General features: G+C 39.6%; 1 protein-coding gene across 1 annotated transcript in view; it reads right to left on the bottom strand.

Annotated features, from left to right (window-relative positions):
- Positions 1–201, bottom strand: part of JADE3 (jade family PHD finger 3) — a 135,056-nt gene extending 134,855 nt beyond the window's left edge. Inside the window, exon 1 of the mRNA XM_037512485.2 lies at positions 164–201. The gene's annotated coding sequence lies outside the window, so the exon portion shown is untranslated. The remainder of the gene's footprint in view (positions 1–163) is intronic.
- Between the last annotated feature and the right edge of the window lie 20,035 nt (positions 202–20,236).

Here is a 20,236-nt window from a genome sequence, read left to right on the forward strand (position 1 = left end):
AGGCTTGGGCGGCGGCGGCGGCGGCTGAAGCGGCGCGGAGCACTATTGTATTCCTGACACTGTGCGCTCCCACGCTCCGCCTCTTCCCCTTCCTTCCTCCCCCACCGCCTAACGCTCGCCGCCCCCCCCCCCCCCCCGCAACCGCCGGCCGCGCTCGCCCTACCCGACTGGCTCCCCGCCGTCCGCCCGCCGCGCGCTCTTCTGGCGGGCTGGGCGCCGTCGCGACCGCCGCGCGCCTCGACGCTCCGCCCCCTCGAGGCGCCCGCACCCGCCGCGGGGGGCTCCAGGTGGGTTCCGCGCGGCTCCTGCTGGGCGCGCTGCTCGCGGGAGGAGCCTCGGCCCCGCGAAGTGCCGGAGAGGACGACGGGGAGGTGCCGGGCGGTGGATACCCCTCGGAAGCGTCTCCTCGCCCCTGCCAACTCGAAAGTTCTTGAAGCGGGACCCTCCTGTAGAAAACTTGTCGGCTGTTGCCGATTTAGGTTGTTTGTGCTGGGGGTACCCGTAAATATAAAACCCACGGGGGCTACTAGCGCAAGATCCTTTTATTCATCTGGCAGCACAAACGGTTTCTGATGTTGTGTGGCTTTTTGATGTCCACTTGGTTAGGCTACAGCCCTCAATAATTGAATCGAACACTCATCTAGGTGTTGCTGTGTCGATATTTCAATGATGCAATTAAAGCTCCTGATCACCTGGCCCAAAGGACAGATTATCCTGGATCTTTCCCTTATAAATGCATGCCCTACATATTTTGCATTTGCTTAGCCAGCCCCACAATGATGTAAGCCAGTAGCTTCTACTGAATGAACGAATGAATGAATTTATGTGTGTGTGTGTGTGTGTGTGTTTCTATTAGTCTGCTTCTCTGGTGGGATCCTGACTCATACAGATGTTACAAACCCTTTTTGATTTACCTGTCTGGGTTTGGAAATGTACCACGTGCAATTACCATGAACTCATATTGTTGTTTTCATTTGCATTGCTAGGCTAACCAAAAATGTAGACACTTGTAGTTTGTTTTCCATATTAAAGATGCAGTTCTACATTAATAATACACAAATGTGTGAGTTCTAAAATAGTCTTTCAGACTTACTTCACATTATACTTATTTTGAAATAATTATAGATTCACAGCGTCTGTAAAAAATATTACAGAACAGGGGCCTTCCTGGTGGCGCAAGGGGTTAAGCACCGCACTATGAGGCAATCCGCAGCCTCTGTAGCACGGGTTCAATCCCCGGCCAGCCAGGGAGCAACCCACATGGCACAGCAGACCTCTCCCGTCTCGCCCACTGCTCCCCTCAGCAGTGTATTTCAGTCAGTCTGCCTGTTCTGTTCCCCACTCTGTCTCTGGTGAATCTTCTCACCCTCCACACCTCTGGCCTGTACCCCAGTTCTTGTATGCATAAATAAATCTAAAAAAAATACAGAACAATCCCATGTGCTCTTCACCCAGGTTCCCCCAATTGTAATAACTTACACAACCAAGATAGAGACATTGGTACAGTCCACAGACATTCAGATTTCACTAGTTTTACATGCACTCATTTCTGTCTGTGCATATGCTACTATGCAATTTTATCATTTGTAGATTTGAGTAAGCTCCACAATGAACTGTTCCTCCACCACAAAGACTCCTCATGCTATCCAATATAGTCACAATCACCTCCTTTCCCTACTTAATACCTGGCATCCACTAACATGTTCTCCATCTCTAAAATTTTGTTCTTTCAAGAATATTATGTAAATGGAATCATACCTTTTGAAATTGGCTTTTCCTCACTCAGCATAATTTCCTTGATGCCCACCCAAGTTGTAACATACACCAAAATTTCATTCATTTTTATTACTGAATAGTAGTTGTATTGCTTTGGTATGGTTATGCAAAGTCTGTTTAAACTATTTACTCATTGAAGGATATTTGGGCTGTTTCCAATTTTTTGCCTATTATGAATAAAACTGCTATGAACATTTATGTAGAGTTTTTAATATAAACATAAGTTTTCATTTCTCTGTGACAAAAGCCCAAGAGTACAGTTGCTGGGTTGGATAGTGTGTGTTTTGTGTTATAAGAAGCTGCCAAATTTTTCCAGACTGTCTGTACCACTTTACATTCCACTGGCGATATATGACAGATGCAATTTCTCTTTTTCTTTGCCAGTATTTGGGATGTCACTGTATTTTTATTTTAGCCATTCTAATAGGTGTGTAGTGATATTTCCTTGTTTTTAATTGCATTTCTCTAATAGGTAATGATATTGGGCATCTTTTAATATGCTTATTTGCCATCTGGCTATCCTCTTTGGTTTAGTGTCTGTTCATACCTTTTACTTATTTCCTAATTGTTTGCTTTTTACTATTAAAATTTAAGAATTCCTTATATATTCTAGATACAAGTTCTCTGTCAGATACGTGTTCTGCAGATATTTTCCCAGCCTGTAACTGGCCTTTTCATCCTCTTAAGTGATTTTGCAGGCCAAAATTTCTAATTTTGATGAAATCCAGCTTGTCTTTGTTTCATTTATGTATATCATGTTTTTGGTGTCATGTCAAAGACATTTTCACCTACTCCCAGGTACCATAAATTTTATGTTTCCTTCTAAATGTGTTATAGTTTTATATTTTATCTTTACAGTCATGATTTATTTAAAATTAATTTTTGTATAAAATTTTTATGTGAAAAAATTTAGGTTTATATTTTTGCCTAGGGATATCTGGTGGTTCAAACACTACTTGCTAAAATAACTGTCTTTCTCAGTTGCATTGCTTTTGCACCTTTGTCAAAATTGGTTGGGCATATTTGTATTGGGGCTATTTCTGGGTTCTCTGTTCTGTTCTACTCTTCTATGTGTCCATCCTTGTGAATACCAAACAATTTTCATTACTGTGGATTTATAATAAGTCTTAACATTGGCTAGAGTGATTCCTCCTACTTCATTCTCCTTCAAAATTATATTACAAAATTGTATTAGCAGGCCTCCCTGGTGGCACAGGGGTTAAAATCTCAGTGCTATCAAGCTATCTCCAGCCACTGTGGCATGAGTTCAATCCCTGGCCAGGGAGCTAACCCACATGGCTCAGTAGACATCTTCTGTCTTGACTGCTGCTCCCCTCAGCAGTGTATTTCAGTAGATCTGCCTGTTCTGCTCCCCATTCTGTCTGGTGAATCCTCTCACCCCCCCACCTCTGGCCTACACCCCAGTTCTTGTATGCATAAATAAAATGAAAATAAATCTTAAAAAAATTGTATTAGCCTTTCAAGGACATTTGTCCCTCCATGTACATTTTGGAATGAGCTCTATTTGTAAAAAACCTTGCTGGAAAAAAAAGAATTGTTTTAAACCTGTAGCTCAATCTCTACTATATTGAGTTTTCCAATCCATGAACACGGTATGTGTATCTCTCCATTCAGATCTTTGACTTCTCTCATCAGCATTTTGGTATTTGCAGCATACGGATTCTGTGCATGCTTTGTTGAGAATAGACCGAATTTTATTTTGTTTGATTATCAGTAGTATTGTGCTTTTAATTCCAGTTTTCTCATTCATTGTGCATTATCAGTATATAGAAATGCAATTAATTTTTGTGTGATCCTATATCCCTTGACTTTGCCGAATCCTCTTATTCTCACCTTTTTTGGCAGATTCTTTGGCGTTTTCTACATAGACAATCACATTATCTGTGCATTCAGACAGTTTTGTTTTCTTCCTTTTTAATATATATGCCTTTTATTTCCTTTGCTTTTCTTATTGTGCAGACTAGAACTCCCAGTGGTATGCTGGTAAGAGAGGTGCAAGCAAACTTCCTTTCTTTCTTCCCTATCTAAGGGGGAAAGATATCATCTTTCACCTTTAAGAAAACTCTTAGCTGCAGTTTTTTGGGTAGATGCTGTTTATCAAGTTGAGAACTTAACTATTCTTGTTTTTTGAGAGTTTTTATGAATAAATGCAGAATTTTGTCAAATGCTTGTTCTGTATCAATTGACATAATCATTTGATTTTTCTCCATTAGTCTGTGGATATAGTAAATTAGGCTAATTGGATATTGATTTTTCAACTAATCTTGCATGGCTGGAATTAGTCCCACTTGGCCATAATATAATTCTCTGTATACTTTTTTTTAAAGATTTATTTATTTATACAAGAACTGGGGTACAGGCCAGAGGTGCCAGAGGATGAGAGGATTCACCAGAGACAGAGCAGGTAGCAGAACAGGCAGACCCACCGAAAACACTGCTGAGGGGAGCAGCGGGTGAGACAGGAGAGGTCTGCTCCACCACGTGGGAATCTCTCTGACCCGTAGGGAATCAAACCCGAGCTGCAGAGGCTGCAGACAGTTCACAGCACAGTGCTCAAACCACTGCGCCACTATGGAGGCCCTGTATTCTTTTTTTTTAAATTCTAACATTTTGAAGGGTTTTGGTTTTTTGTTTTGTTTTTTTTTTTTATTTTGTTTTGTTTTTTAATACCTTATGTATCTGCTTTGGGTATTAGGGGAATATTGACCTCATAAAATGCATTGGGAAGTTGTGTAGAAAAGAGTTAACATATCAGGCCCTTAGTGGGCACCTGGGAACTTGGATTTCAAGAGGGTTCTACCATTCTCGGTGCAAAACACAACAAAGCAAAACCGGACAATTATAAATCAGAGACATGCTGCAGGGGAGGAGGAGGGACGGGGTGAGAGGGAGGGAGGGAGGAGCACAGGGGACTGAGGTGATGGTGCAGGAGTGCTCTGGTGAAGGAAACTCTATGGGAACTACACCTGAGGAGGTGGGGGGAAGCAAATATTGTTTAAAAATGATCAATGGTGTAAAAAAATAAATTTAAAAATAAATTTAAAAAATTAAAAAATAAACGTGGGGAAAAAAAAGAAAGGCTCACTGTGCCTAAACTCTTTGTACAAATATGATTTTATGCTGGGACTAAATTCAAGTTTCCTGATTTCCAAGCCATGCAAGAAAGAGTTAACATAGCAGGCTTGACTGCTGTCCTTTAAAAGGCCTACTGGCACGGTTGCATTTGGGTGGCATCTGGCAACTGAATTTGGGGTGAGGTCCCACCATTCCCAGAACTAATAAGAGTGGCTAACTGTGCCTGAACTGTTTGTACAAACAATATGGTTTATGTTGAACACCTGCTTTCCTTCTGGGAGTCTGGAATTTTGGTGCTAGGCAGAGGTTGCTTCCATGATCAACCTCCAATAAATGCCCAGGGGACTGAATTATAATAAATCACAATTAGGATGTGAATATAGATTGAGTTCTGTGAATCCTCTTGGTGAATTATTGAGTCTGGGAATGGTCTTGGGGAACCCAGTACATGTGTTCCCTCCTCTATGATACTCTAGAAAAGAGTGTGTAAAATAAGTGTTAATTCTTTAAATGTTTGGTAGAATTCTCCCAGCAAAAAACCATGTGGACCTGGAGCTTTCTTTTTTTAAGATCTTTTAAATTACAAATACAATTTCTTTGTAATTGTTTTTGGACTATTCAAATTATAAATTCTATATTGACTGAGTTTTGGTAGTTTGTGATTTTCAAGGAATTAGTCCATTTTATCTAAGCTATCAAATTTATGTGCATATGGTTTTTAAAAATATTTTCCCTTTTTTTTTCCTTTCAGTGGTCACAGGATCACAATAAATTCCCCTGTCTTGTTTACTACATTAATGATTTATGTCTTTTCTCCATTAATCTTAGTCAATCTTGCTATAAGTTTATCTATTTTATTGATCTTTTTAGAGAAACAACTTCTTATTTGATTTTATCTATTGTTTCCTATTTAAATTTTATTGATTTCTGCTCTTTATTATTTCCTTCCTTCTGCTTGCTTTGAGTTCATTTTTTTGTTCTTTTTCTAGTCTCTTGAGATGGGAGCTAACATGATTAATTTGAGACCTTTTCTTTTTTCTAATGTAAGCATTTAGTACTCTAAACTCCCACATCAGTGCTATTTTAGCTACATTCCACAAATTTTGATATGATATATTTTCATTTTCGTTCAATTGGTTATATTTAATTTTTTTTTCCCTTGAGATTTGTTTTAGACCTATGGATTAATGGGAAATGTGTTGTTTCGTTTCCAAGTATTTGGAGGTTTTCCTGTTGAATTTGTTATTGATTTCTAGTTTGTTTTCATTATGGTCAGAGAACACGTTCTATATGATTTCCTTTATTTTACACTGTTGAAGTTTGTTTTATGGCTCAGAATATGAGTTATTCGGCCTTCCTGATGGTGCAAGGGGTTAAGCACAGCACAGTGAAGCTATCTGCAGCCTCTGCAGCATGAGTTCCATCCCCCACCCGGCCAGGGAGCTACCCACAAAGCACAGCAGACCTCTCCTGTCTCGCCTGCTGCTCCTCTCAACAGTGTATTTCAGTCAGTCTGCCTGTTCTGTTCCCCATTCTGTCTCTGGTGAATCCTCTCATCCCCCGCACCTCTGGTCTGTACCCCAGCTCTTGTATGCATAAATAAATAAATCTTTAAAAAAAAACAAAAAAAACTTAAAAAAAGAATATGAGCTATCAATATTCCATGAGTATTTAAAAAGAATATGAGTTATGTGCTTGTTGAATGTAGTATCCTATAAATTAGATTCTGATACTTTATGGTGGTGTTGAGTTGTATAATCTTCCTGATTTTCTGTCTAGTAGTTCTGTTGCTAAGAAGAGGTATTGGAGTTTCCAACTATAATTGTGAATTTGTCTGTTTCTCTGTTTCAGCTTAATCAAATTTTACTTCATGCATTTTGAAGCACTTGTTAGTGCATACACATTTAGGATTGCTATGTAATTATCATTGTGTAATATCCTTCTTTGTGCCTGTAACTTTGTTTGCTGTGAAGTCTATTTATTTAATATAAATATAGCCATTCCTGCTTTATAAATTAGTTCTGGGTATGATGAGTGCTTTTCTATTGTCTTCTGGACATTTTGGGTATTACATTAGACTCTGGGTCCTACATAGATTTTCTGTTTTAACAGAAAGTTACCCTATTTAGATTCAGTGCACAGGTCCTGGCCTACTTTTGTGGGTTGTAGTTCTAATGACAATTCAGTTTTTAGAACCATTGGAGTGCTATTCTGGTATGCTTTGTTTGTGTGCTGCTTGACGCTACCTTGAAAACAAGGTGATATTCCACAGTACCGTTCAGTTCTCAGACCTTAGGTATGTTGATTTAGTTGGTTTTGTGTTTGGGTCAGTCAGTTACCTTTCTATGACTTTCTATGCAAATTTAAAGGGGCCCTTCCTCCAGCTCCCTGAGATCCTTCCTATACTCTGTAGTTGGGAGGGTGAGGGGTACCAGCTGCCACTGGCAGATGAGGGTGAAAGTCCAGACTTCTCACTGTGTCACCACTGGCAGTCAGTAGGGGATGAAATTTTCTGGATCCTCTGCTGATGCCAGGTGGGAGGAGAGCAGCAAATGTCTAGACTCCCCCACAAGCTCTCAGCTAATACCACTGGTGGGAGAGGAAAGTACCTCCCTAACCACCTGCCACTTGGTAGGGGTCACGAGAGCAATCTAGTGCCACCAGGTGGGGGTTTGAGAGATACCAGGCCTGCTGGAGCTGTAAGTACTAACCCTGGCTACTCCCTGCTGCTGGATGGAGCAGGGGCAGCATGGATTCCTTGTCTGGTTTCCACTGATGCCACCAGCAGGGGCAGAACATAGCTAGTCTGGCTCTCTGGTAATGGGACTCCAGCTCAATTCTAGGAGGGCAGACAGGTGCCACTGGAGGGGGAGGAAATGCTTCCGCAGGCCTTCTGGTGATGCTGGAACTCCTATACAATGTGGATTTGTGCTCATGGAGGGAAAGGAAGCTTTCCTCCTGGTGAGGCTGCTGAATGAGGGGGACAGAAGTGGGGGGCAAAGCTATAGTTCCCACTCAAACTCTGCTGACCCCGCAATGTTTGACTGGGGTAGGGTGGGTGTGTCAGAAATATTACTCTTCTGGGCCTCCCTGGTGCGCAAGGAGTTAAACAAAGCCCTGTGAAGCTGTCCACAGCCTCTGTAGCATGAGTTTGATCTCCGGGCAGCCAGGGAGCTACCCACATGGCGCAGCAGACCTCTCCTGTCTCGCCCGCTGCTCCCCTCAGCAGTGTATTTCATTCAGTCAGTCTGCCTGTTCTGTTCCCCACTCTGTCTCTGGTGGATCCTCTCACCCCACACACCTCTGGCCTGTACCCCAGTTCTTGTGTGCATAAAGAAATAAATCTTAAAAAAAAAGGAAATGTTACTCTTTTACTGGACTAGGTGTCTTTCCTTTTCCAGTCCTTTGGCCAGAAAGAACAAGTTTTTCATTGGTTTTGTTAGGGCCCTTTTGTTTATTTTTTTGCTTCCCCTGGAGATTGCAGGCTTCTCTAGCACCCAGTCAGGGATATTGAAAAACCAGGGAGCTCACCATTGTTTCCTCAAGTCCTGAGGCCTCTAGTCAGCCCACATTCCTCTTTCCACCACCAGTCTCTTTATGATGGACTTTGTGATAGACTGTGTTGTTTCCAGGGATCTTAGTTGTACTTAGCAGTGAGGAGCAAGAAAAAATGGATCTATGACATCGTCTCTGGAACTTGAAGTTACCTCATATTTTTATAGAAATTAATGGAATAGGGCCTCCCTGGTGGCGCAAGGGGTTAAGCACCGCACTATGAAGCAATCCGCAGCCTCTGCAGCACAAGTTCAATCCCCGGACAGCCAGGAAGCAACCCACATGGCGCAGCAGACCTCTCCTGTCTCACCTGCTGTTCCCCTAAGCAGTGTGTTTCAGTCAGTCTGCCTGTTCTGCTCCCCCCTCTGTCCCTGGTGAATCCTCTCACCCCCTGCATCTCTGGCCTGTACCCTAGCTCTTGTATGCATAAACAAATCTTTTTTATTTTATTTTATTTTATTTCATTTTATTTTATTGTGGGACCTTCGCCGGCGGCCGGGGAACGAACCGGTGCTGCAGAGGCTGCGGGCAGCCTCACAGCCCAGCGCTCAACCACTGCACCACCAGGGGAGGCCCAATAAATCTTTTTTAAAAAAAGAAATTAATGAAATAATTAATGTGAAAAGTATTGTTTTTGATGAACACAGAAAGAATTTGATATCGGGAGTCATGACAACTTCAGTTTGCACTTTAAGGCCCAAATTCTTTTTCTTTTTCTTTAATTTATAAAATGGAACTGAAAGCACGTGGACTGGGGTGGAGAGATGCTTTCAGAAGGCACAGAGAACTGTTTATCTGTCTTTGTTGAGCCAGTGGTTGATGAAATTGGATGCAAGATCTTTCACCTGCCATGGTGCAACTTGCCAGAAATGGACTCAGGGGACTAAAAGTGAAAAGTCAAAGAAATACAGACTATAGAGAACTAAATTATTACTCTTGGCAAAACCTCTCTTTTTTCTTCACTTTTCTCTCCAATCTCTCTCTTACACATAATGACAAACTTTATGTGATAAAAATCAATAATGGGTCCCATTTTCCTTAGTCAAATAAAAAAAAAAAAAAACTCCTTTCTCCATAAGTTCATCAGTCTGTTAATTGTAACATATATGTTCATCTATGGACAAGTGGTCTGGAAGAATACAGGCCAAATTGATAATGGTAGTGGACAGTGGGGATCAAAGAATATTGTAGATTTATCTCCATTTCTTTTTCAGGGAAAATAAAATGGTCTTATTTGTGCAATTAACAATAAAACAAAGCCAATCTGTGCATCTGCCAAAGCCACATGATTCTGATATTAAGATATGCTCTCTTTTTTTCTCAGTCAAAAATTATTTCAAACATTTGAGACCCGGTGACACCTAACATTTGTTCAGAACTTCATCACTATGACTCACAGAATCATTTTCAGATACATTTTGGAAAATTGCTGATTTTTCAAATAAAAAAAGCAGTTGTAGACAGCTGGTCATTTTATCTGTATTCATGGTTTATTGAAATAATAACATGTAGAATGGTCTTCACGTGTTTACTTAAGGTCACATAAATAGATAAGTAAATACAAAGGAAACAACAGGGAGAGTGTATAGTCAATGTGATAATTGCATGAGCACTTGTAACCTCACTTGATTTTTTGCTACATATTGATATCCAAAATAATACTATCAAATGGGACAATCTGAAAAAAATTGGAGAGACTTTACTTGTGAAGGCTATATTCATGAAAAGAAGCAGAAAATCAATACTTATGGAGCACCTACTGTATTACAAGTGTTTATATTTTCTCATCCTTGCCTCCACCCAAACCTGAAGATAGTACCATTTCACCGGTAAATAGTCTCAGAAAGAAAATAATTTTTACTTATCATTTGTAGATAGCAGGTATGCTTCAAAACAAAATGCTTTTAACTCATATGTAGGTTTAAGTGCTTAAAATATCTACCATTTTCATACCAGGAGAGTCGAAATAGCCAACTAATTTAGCCCAATGCTCATTAAATATTTGTGGCATGATGAAAGGATTTATGAATAAAGAAATAATGCTCACTGGCTCCTCAAAGTTCCTCCTCCTTTGTAGGTGTTAACTTCAATTGATTTGGAGAACTGATTTTCTTACCAATAAGCCAACAATAGTTTTATGAAATTAGGCTATAGCCTAATTTTTCCAATCCATGAACACAGAGTATTTTTCCATTTGTTTGTGTCTTCTTAGATTTCTTTCATCAATATATTATAGTTTTCAGTGTATACCAACTTGGCTAGATTTCACCTCTTTGGTTATATTTATTCCTAGTTTTTTTTTAATGTAATTGGAAATGGAATTGTTTTCTTAATTTCTCTTTCTGCTAGTCTTTTACTATTGTACAGAAATGCAACCGATTTTTGTATATTGACTTTGTATCCTGCAATTTTGCCAAATTGTTAAATTTCTAACAGTTTTTGGTGGAGTTTTTAGGGTTTTCTTTATGTAATGTCATCTGCAAATATAGTGACAGTTCTACTTCTTTCTTTCTGATACAGATGCCTTTTATTTCTTTTTCTTGCCTAATTGCTCTGGTTAGGACTTCCACTACTATGTTGAATAAAAGTGGCAAGAGTAGACATCTTTGTCTTGTTCCTGATCTAGGGAAAAAACTTACAGCATTTCACTGTTGAGTATCATGTTACTGTAGGTTTGTCTCATATAGCCTTTTATACATTGAAGTACATTCCTTCTGTACCTACTTTCTTGAGAGTTTTATCATAAATGTATATTGAAAGAATCCAGATATTTTTGTCTATTTTTAAAATTTATTTTTAGATTCCCCATACAAATTGCACCCCTCTTATTTTGACCCCAATTCCTCCTTTCCCCGCCCCCCCATAGTGTGTCTCTGGTTTATAATTGTTTATTGATTTTGATTTTTTCTTTTTTACAGTTACTCTTTTTCCTAGTCCCTTATTTAGGTTTTCTAGATTCCTGCTATGAGTGAGACCATCCGGTATTTTTCTTTTTCAAAGAAAAAGAAATCTTATTTCGCCAGATTTTTAGGGAGACAATGTACTCAGAAAGAATACTTACCACCATATGATCCAGCTTTGGCAAATGGGATGTAGTAGATATCTAATGAATGAGGCTTTTGGAAAAGTTGATTTTCAGGTAAAAAGGGAGAAACATTAGGATGACAGAACAGGAATATAGAAAGAACCTAGGACCTTAAAGACATTGTAGAGTTCCTGGGCTGCCTATTTCAAGTCTGTGTTACATGATACTAGTATGTTCTTTGTTTTTCTTTCTAACAGTTCCTTCCAGCTGCCTATCCCAATTCTACAATGTTCAATTCATGCTGGTATTCAATGAATTTCTGACTGAGTGACATTAGAATAGTAAGAACCCCTCAAACTTGTTTGTATCTGTATTCATCCAATCGGTATTTATGTGCCTTAGGCAGTACTTGGCTGCCTGAAGCCAACAGGGTTAGGTACAGAAGAGGTCTTGGTGTCTGTCCACAGAGAACTCTATATCATTTTGGCAAAATAAAACACAAGAAAATTAATACTTCAAGGTTTTTTATTATTAAGGAGAGAACTAACACTGAGACTAGTACTTAATTTTCATTGAAAACTCAAAATAACTACAAAGCAGGCATAATTCTCATTCCCCAGATGAAGAAACTAAACATATAATTTGTGGAGATCTACATAAGTAGTATGTAACAGAATGTAAATCAAACCACCTGGTTCTAAAATCCACACTTCTTGTTCTTTGCAACCCTGACATGACTAGTCCAAATGATCAGGAGTTAGGGCTTATCGGAGGATATGGAACTTAGGTCCCTCCTGAACGAATGGAAGAATTTGAAGCTTTGACTATAGGAATGGAGAAGAATGCAAGCAAAGTCCAGTTTTTACTGATCTTCTATTACTCACTAGCCAGGAGAGCAAATGATTAAAGTGGAGGATTGAGTTCTTCAAACAAGTAAGCATCTGTTCACTTACTTCTATATCCTGTGATACCCACTGCAAGATATACTGAGACTAATTTTGTGAAAATATTTGGCATGTAGTTGCTGCTCAGTTTTGGATGTTGATTTTGTTCTTTAAGAAAGTGGTCCCAGATCTCAAAACAAAGGTGTTTGTCATTTGAATTACTCAAAAAACTAACAGTCATGCTTGGGTGACAACAAAAATATTCCAAAATAGAAAGTGTCATGAAATATGAAACTAATGCTAACAAACCACCCCCAAAGGCTGTGCTCTTAATGACTATGCTCTTTTGCCCTGCAGTGTATGGGACACATGGTAGGAACCAAGCAGAGATCTTCAGCAGGGGCTGCAATGAGAAGGCTGATATGGTAACTGTGGGCCAATGGCACATATCAAGCTGATAAGAATGGGCATGAACAGGGAAGGATGGAGAAGGGAAACAGTTCCATAGTGAGGCTAGTTAAGAGTTGCCTGGCAGGGGAGAAAAAAATGAACAGCCTAAGATGACCCCAAAATGTCAATGGTGTAGTTGAGATAATTGTATATCATCAAGGGAAATGAGGCTGGCAGGCCAGGGAGACCATCTGGGAAGAAGGAATGTGATGAGTTCTATTTAGTACATGGGGAGACCAGGAGAACACTCATTTGACTATTCGAGTGAATGTATTTGATAGAGTTGAAGATAGAGGAGTGGCAGTTAGATGAATATCTGTGCTTAGTGGTACCGGTTGAAGCTGTGAGAAAGGTGCATGTACCGAAAGGAAAGAACAGAGGGGTAAAAGCAGATGACTCAAGTCTGAATTCTACCAGGATGACAGCTGAGGTGGAAGAGGGGAAAGGAAGGGCAGAAAAGAAAAGAAACAAGTAGCTAACCAAAAAGACGAAGCCTCAAAGAAGTAGGCCCAAGACCCAGTGCCCAGTAGATCCCTAGATGGCGGATGAGTGCATTCACTATCACAGGAATCAAGGTGGGAGAAATTTTGGGGCCTCCCTGGTGGTGCAAGGGGTTAAGACACAACCTATGAAGCTAACTGCAGCCACTGCAGCATGAGTTTGATCCCCAGCCAGGGAGCATCCCACATGGTGCAACAGACCTCTCCTGACTTGCCCGCTGCTCCCTTCAGCAGTGTATTTCAGTCAATCTGCCTGTTCTGTTCCCCACTCTGTCTCTGGTGAATCCTCTCACCACCACCCCCCCTCGCCCACACCTCTGGCCTGTAACCCCATTCTTGTATGCATAAATAAATAAATCTTTTTAAAAAAAGTGGGAGAAATTTTAAAGAACAGGGGAATGATTATCAGTGGGGGAAAAAATGCTATAGGGAACAAAGTGTGATTAAAAAGTAAAAAACCCTATAGATCCTGATGAGAAGATTTAGAGGTGCTCTTTGGAAGCAAAAGTAGTACTGACACTGACAGTATTTTTAATGAGGTGAAAGGGGAAGAAATACACATGAACAGCAATAAAAGATGTGCCAATGACTTGATAGTTACTTGGCTCTTATACCTCAATCAAGTTGGAGTTCTCCCTCAACATCCCCCGTCACTCAGGAAACCTCTTTTTCTGGACCCCTTTTCTTGTCTATGGTATCAAGTCAAAGGTCACCTCTTTGCAGCCATCTCTGGGAACTAACTTTTTTGTTTTTCCTGAATTCCATCCTGAGTAAGTAAATAAATCAGCAACTAGTCTTTGAAAAGCACTCCCATGATTTTCTTCCTGTCTGTTCTTATTCTTTTTCTCTGCCATCTTTCTGCTTCTTACCCCCAATTTTTATTTAAAAAAAATCATGTATTTTCAAAGTTCAAAAGTCAAAACTGTAAAAAGGTTTCCATTTAGAATTCTCATTCCCACTTACCCAACCCCTGCTTTCCTCTTGCTGCCTCTGGGTAACATTCATGCGTTTCTTAGTTACCCTTCTAGTAGTCCTTTCTGCAAACTTAAGCATATATACTCATGTACACACACTTAGCTCCCCTTTGTTATACATAAGATAGCATAGTGGGTACATTGTTCTAGACCTTGGTTTGTAACCTAAAAGTAACATTTCTCCTTATCAGTACATAGAAAATAGATCTTTCTGGGTTTTTTTGTTTGCTTTTAACTTCATGCTATTTGAATGTTGTTTCTCTGCCCATCTTTGAACTCTTTTTTCCACCTTTAATGTACAGTCACCATGTTTAGGCTTTCTAACTGCCTGAAGGTTCATGTGTATATTGAAAAACTGAAAACAAATACATTTGATATTCCCCTCCCTCTGGAACAGTGGTTAAGAGAGACATTGGTTTAAGCCTTAGCTCTACCAGTTTCTTGCTAAAGTAATGCTGGTCTTTAGGGGAAAGGAAGCTCAGGTCTATTCTCCTTGCCCCCACCCTCATCCCCTCAAAGGAGCGTTGATTTGGATTGGGAAGATCCAGTGCACTAGGCTAAACCAGTCACGTTCTGAACTCCTGGAGGTTGTTTCCATCTTCTGTTTTGTGTTTTCACTCTCCCTTTGCTGCAACTATGTCTAGGGGTAGAGGCTCCCAGGTATTAAGACAAAGGGTCTTTCTTTCCCTCAAACATTCCTAGGAAGGGCCTTGTCACCTAAGTGGGGGAAGAGACAAATTTAGTGTAGGCTTTGGGGACCTCAAGCATGTCTATGAGCTAGCATCACTCCCTGCAGTTCTACACTGGAGTTTGGGCCAAAGCCCCAGCTAATATGAAAGGGTCACTTTGCTTTGTTTTATACTCTGGGCATAAATTCCCCTTGGAGATCTCCTGTAACCAGATAATTGGGGCAGGATTCTGTTCTGCTCTGTCCTGAACAAATACATTCCCAACCTTATTGATCACATCCTTTAATAGATCCCCACATACCAACCTCAAACGTGGCTCTAAATAAATGAATAGATCTAACTTTCAATTTCTTCATCTCACAAGATAGGACCAGTGAACGGTCTTCATACATTTATTTGAATGTTAAATGGCTTAAAGTATGCAAACTTCTTTTACAGCAGTACTTAATAAATGGTTGCCACTATTTTTACTACTGTATTATTGCTGAGCAGTATTGTGTATTAGGTGAGTGCATGGCCTTTTGGATTTAAACCAATCTTTCTGGTCCAGCCTCTGCACTCAGCATCTGTTTGGCCATAGGCTAGTTATCTAACCCATCTAAGCTTCAATTTCTTCAATGATAAAAATAGGGTCAGTAGTAATACCTCTCTCAGTATTGTGGAGGGGAGCAAATGAGAATTTATCTACCTATTTATTTATTTTATAAGATTTATTTTATTTATTTATGCATACAAGAGCTGGGGCATAGACCAGATGTGGGGGGGTGAGAGGATTCACCAGAAACAAAGTGGGGAGCAGAACAGGCAGACTGACTGATATACACTGCTGAGGAGAGCAGCAGGCGAGAAAGGAGAGGTCTGCTGCACCATGTGGGCCACCTCTCTGGCCAGGGATTAAACTTGTGCTGCAGTGGCTGCTGAAGCTTCATAGCCCCCAAATGAGAATTTATATGTAAAGTGCTTACCAGAGACCCAAGATATAAAAACTGACTACTTAAATGAGATTTTATATGTAAAGAGCTTAACACAGAGCCTGACATACAATAAGTAGCTGCTGTATCCTAAAGCATTTTAATACCCAAATCTCATTACACTTGAACAATTTCTGCCCTTTCAGGTGAGGTGAAAGTTACCTCTTTGCATATAATTAAGGGAGGCTGAAATGCATTTTATCTATAAAAATGTACTCATTTAAAATTTAAGAGGGTAGATGTCGTATTTTTTTCACCACAATTAAAAAATAGTCACTCATAGTAATAAGTTTTATAAGGGCGAAGGATAGGCATTGTAACATTCTGAGCATCTACTGTGTGTCCCGAGGGTTATACTTTTCCTTATACTTAATGCTAATACAAAAATCATTAGGACAGCACCTCTATGCAGTGCTGTCAGATTCAGTAGGAATACCAGATAGGCCTCAGATGCTGCCCCATCTACTGCCATAGTCTTAAATCATTTAGTTTGCTTTACAAATACACGTTAACACCAAAGGATTTGTAATACTATATAACTGAACCAAGATGTGTAAAGGAGGTTAGCTTTTTTTCATTTTAAGAAGCTAAGCCTTCATTCAACTCAGAAACGCCCTTCTCTTCAAATCTAAGCACCACATACATGCACACATTTTTCTTTATTCTGTGTTACTTTTTAAAAAGGGAAAGATCATATCACACATGAATCCTTCCCCACTGCTACCATTGACTAAATGCAGAGATACCTTCTAAATGAAAAATTACAATTAAGTCTCCTATTGAAGGTGTTAATAGATTAATATTGAGGAAATGGAAAGATAAACATTTAAAGTAAATAAAGAATAGAGTGCACATTTAGGATTTTACTCCTTTCAGATTTTATTTACAATTAACTTTGTTCCAGGAAAGGAAGAAAAGCTGTTGTCCCCACCATGTTCCCTCCAAAAGTTGGGTAACACTGATGCCTCCTTAGAGAATCTTAGACACATCTTAGTGATGTTGGCCAAGCTCACCCCTGATCACTAGAACCGGGACGATGTTAGGAGATAAAGAGGGAGGATGATGGATCTCAGAGGGACAAGGTGACTTTCCCCTCAAGCCCAAAGCAAGTAGCTAATTTTGCATTTTAACTCAATCCCAGCATCAACAAATTACCCTGGCTTTATGCAACATATTTCCTAATTGAATAAAACAAGCTTGACTATGAAAACACATTAGAAGAACATTTAAGTCAGATATTGCCACACTTTTTTATCTGTTTCCAATGGGTACCACTGACGTACTTCAAGATCCCCAGGGCACAGACTGTATTTACTATTTTAATACAAAATATGGGCAGTAAATATTTTAGAAAAGTTTTTACTTTAGAGCCAATTAAGAATAGTCTGCCCTCAATATCCAAGTGCTGTGGAGGAAGTACTATATAGATAGGCCTGTGCTAAACATGGACAGATTTTGTTCTTATTATTCCTTAAACAATGTAGTACAAAAACCATTTACACAACACTTACATTGTATTAGGTATTCTAAATAATCTAGCGATTAAAGTATAAGGGAAGATGTATGTAGGTTATATGCAAATACTACATCGTTTTATATAAGGGACTTGAGCATCCATGGAGTTTTGTATCCTTGGGGCGTCCTGAAATCAATCTCCCTCAAATACTAAGTGATGATTGTACATAGAGGAATTACAGTAAAACCTAAAGTTTGATAGAGTAGAATGAAGCACTGGATTGTGAGTCATTCGATCAAAAACACTTATTAAATATAGGTCATGTTAGTGGTCCTGAAGCTACTATGTAGGAATAAGGAGATTTTTGAGCCTTAATTGTGGTGCTTGAGGAACTAATGGCCTAGGACAGAGCTTCTCAAACTTTAAGGTGCATATAATTCCCTGAATATCTTATTAAAATGTAGAGGCTTGGGCCTCCCTAGTGGCACAAGGGGTTAAGACACAACCTATGAAGCTATCCACAGTCACTGCAGCACGAGTTCGATCCCCGGCCAGGGAGAAACCTACATGGCACAGCAGACCTTTCCTGACTCACCTGCTGCTCCCCTCAGCAGTTTATTTCAGTCTATCTACCTATTCTGTTCCCTACTCTGTCTCTGGTGAATCCTCTCACCCTCCACATCTCTGGCCTGTACCCCAGTTCTTGCATGCATAAATAAATAAATCTTTAAAAAATATAAATAAATAAAAATAAATTGTAGAGGCTTATTCAACAGATCTGCATTTGAGCCTGATATTCTAACAAGCTCTAGGTAATGCTGATGGCCTACAGACCATTACACTTGGAGTAGCAAGGGAGACATTGAAAAGGAAGTGGAAGAGTGTTACAGGTACTAGGAAATGTATAGAGTACTATGTGAGCACAAGGAAGGAGTGGGCCTTTCTACCTGGGAGTGTAAGAAAAGGCTTCTTATAGGAGGAGATGGGTGAGTGGAGTCTGGTTCTCTTGTCATCACAGGGGAAAAGTCAAGAGGACTTCATTGTAGTTCAGTGACTATGGTGTGAGTTGGACAGGCAATCCCAACCTTCTGACCCTCAATTTTCTCATTTATAAGATGGGGGATTGAAAATGTCCAGATCCTTCACAGTCCTAAAACTAGATGACTTATAAATTTTTAAATCACTTACCATATGATCTGTTTAAAAGCAAGGTTGAAATAACATGAAGGGTTTTATTCATGAGTCTAACAAACTGACTTATATTTGACAAATGAAAGGCCATCCATCAATAAGAGCATGTTAAGTTTTAACAGTCTTTACACTTATTTTCTATTTATTCAATAGTTGCCTATTTGTAGGTGGGCATACGGCTTCATAGCTGAACTACTTAAAAAAATCATACTTTGCATGGCATCATAATACCAACATTCATAAAGTAACTTTCATTTTCAAAGTACTTTACAAACATCAATTAATCCTGTCATACCACTTGAAAGTCACCTTTCATTAATCCAATTATAAGTGGACCAGATCAGACTGAAATGGTGAAGACAGGACCCAAAAGGGGGATCAGAGCCACAGGGACAATACTGGGCTCTCTGCTACCTGTGCTCCTGCCCTCTCATCATCTACTTATAATCAAAAACCCACCCTCAACAGGAAAGCACCAAAACACTAGAAAAGGAAGGAATTGCCATTTCTGAGCATCTTGCTGGAGTTTGCATTAAAAGACAAAATGTCAAAAGAGAAAGATGAAGTGTTATAAGGCTTATTGTCCTCCCACCTGAGAAGGTCCAATTGCCACCCCCACCCCACCAAACACTCTACTAAGGAAGAAAACAGAGTCATCAGTGAATGACTCCATTAAAAAAACAAGGCTATCTTTACTGAAATTCAAATAAAGTTTGACTTTTTTTGTGTTATACTTTTAAGGTATTCTTGAGAATGGATTTCTAACTATAATATCTTCTCTTTCTATAGAGAAGAGTTAAATATGCCCCATTTAAATGAGAAAAATAAATTTTAAACTTAGCACAGCAAGAATTACTCACTAAATAGGAAGTAATTTTTGCTGTTGCCTTGTGCGTTTCTGCTTTACTCCCTCAAATGCCCTAATTGCACATGTAGAAGGTTTATAAATAGAGATAATGATAAAAAAATGTTATTTAAAAAACTAACCAGGCCTCCCTGGTGGTGCAAGGAGTTAAGACGCAACCTATGAAGCTATCCACAGCCGCTGCAGAATGAGTTCGATCCCCGGCCAGGGAGCTACACACATAGCACAGCAGACCTCTCCTGATTTGCCCACTGCTCCCCTCAGCAGAGTATTTCAGTCAGTCTGCCTGTTCTGCTTCCCACTCTGTCTCTGGTGAATCCTCTCACTCCCCCCCCCCCACATACACTTCTGGCCTGTACCCCAGCTCTTGTATGCATAAATAAATAAATCTTTTTTTAAAAGCTAACCAATCTGCAGTTTCAGTACTCCTGGTTTATTAGCTAGGAAAGAGAGAAGTTGGGTAGAAAAGGCTGGTAATTTTGGTCATAATTTTAAAATAAGGTTAGTTTGTATATACCTTAAAGAAAATATATCACAAGTAATTCACTATTTTCTTAAAAATGGAGGAGAAAGATGACTAATCTTAAAAAGCATTCAATCATAAAATGTATCACTAAGTAAAGGAAGCATTTTATTAGAAATTCCTTAAATCAAAATAGGTTTTTCCCCTCTTTCCCATCTTGCAAGATGGCAGGTGAAAAAGCTGACAAGCTGGCTATGAAAGAGAAGGAACCTGAAGCCAAGAAGGTGATGCTAGTGGCAAGGCTAAGAATGGTAACCTCAAGGCCAAAACGCCTAAGAACT

Source organism: Talpa occidentalis, unplaced genomic scaffold (assembly GCF_014898055.3).
Source record: "Talpa occidentalis isolate TD23 unplaced genomic scaffold, MPIMG_talOcc4v2.1 talOcc4.15, whole genome shotgun sequence".
NCBI classification, from domain to species: domain Eukaryota; kingdom Metazoa; phylum Chordata; class Mammalia; order Eulipotyphla; family Talpidae; genus Talpa; species Talpa occidentalis.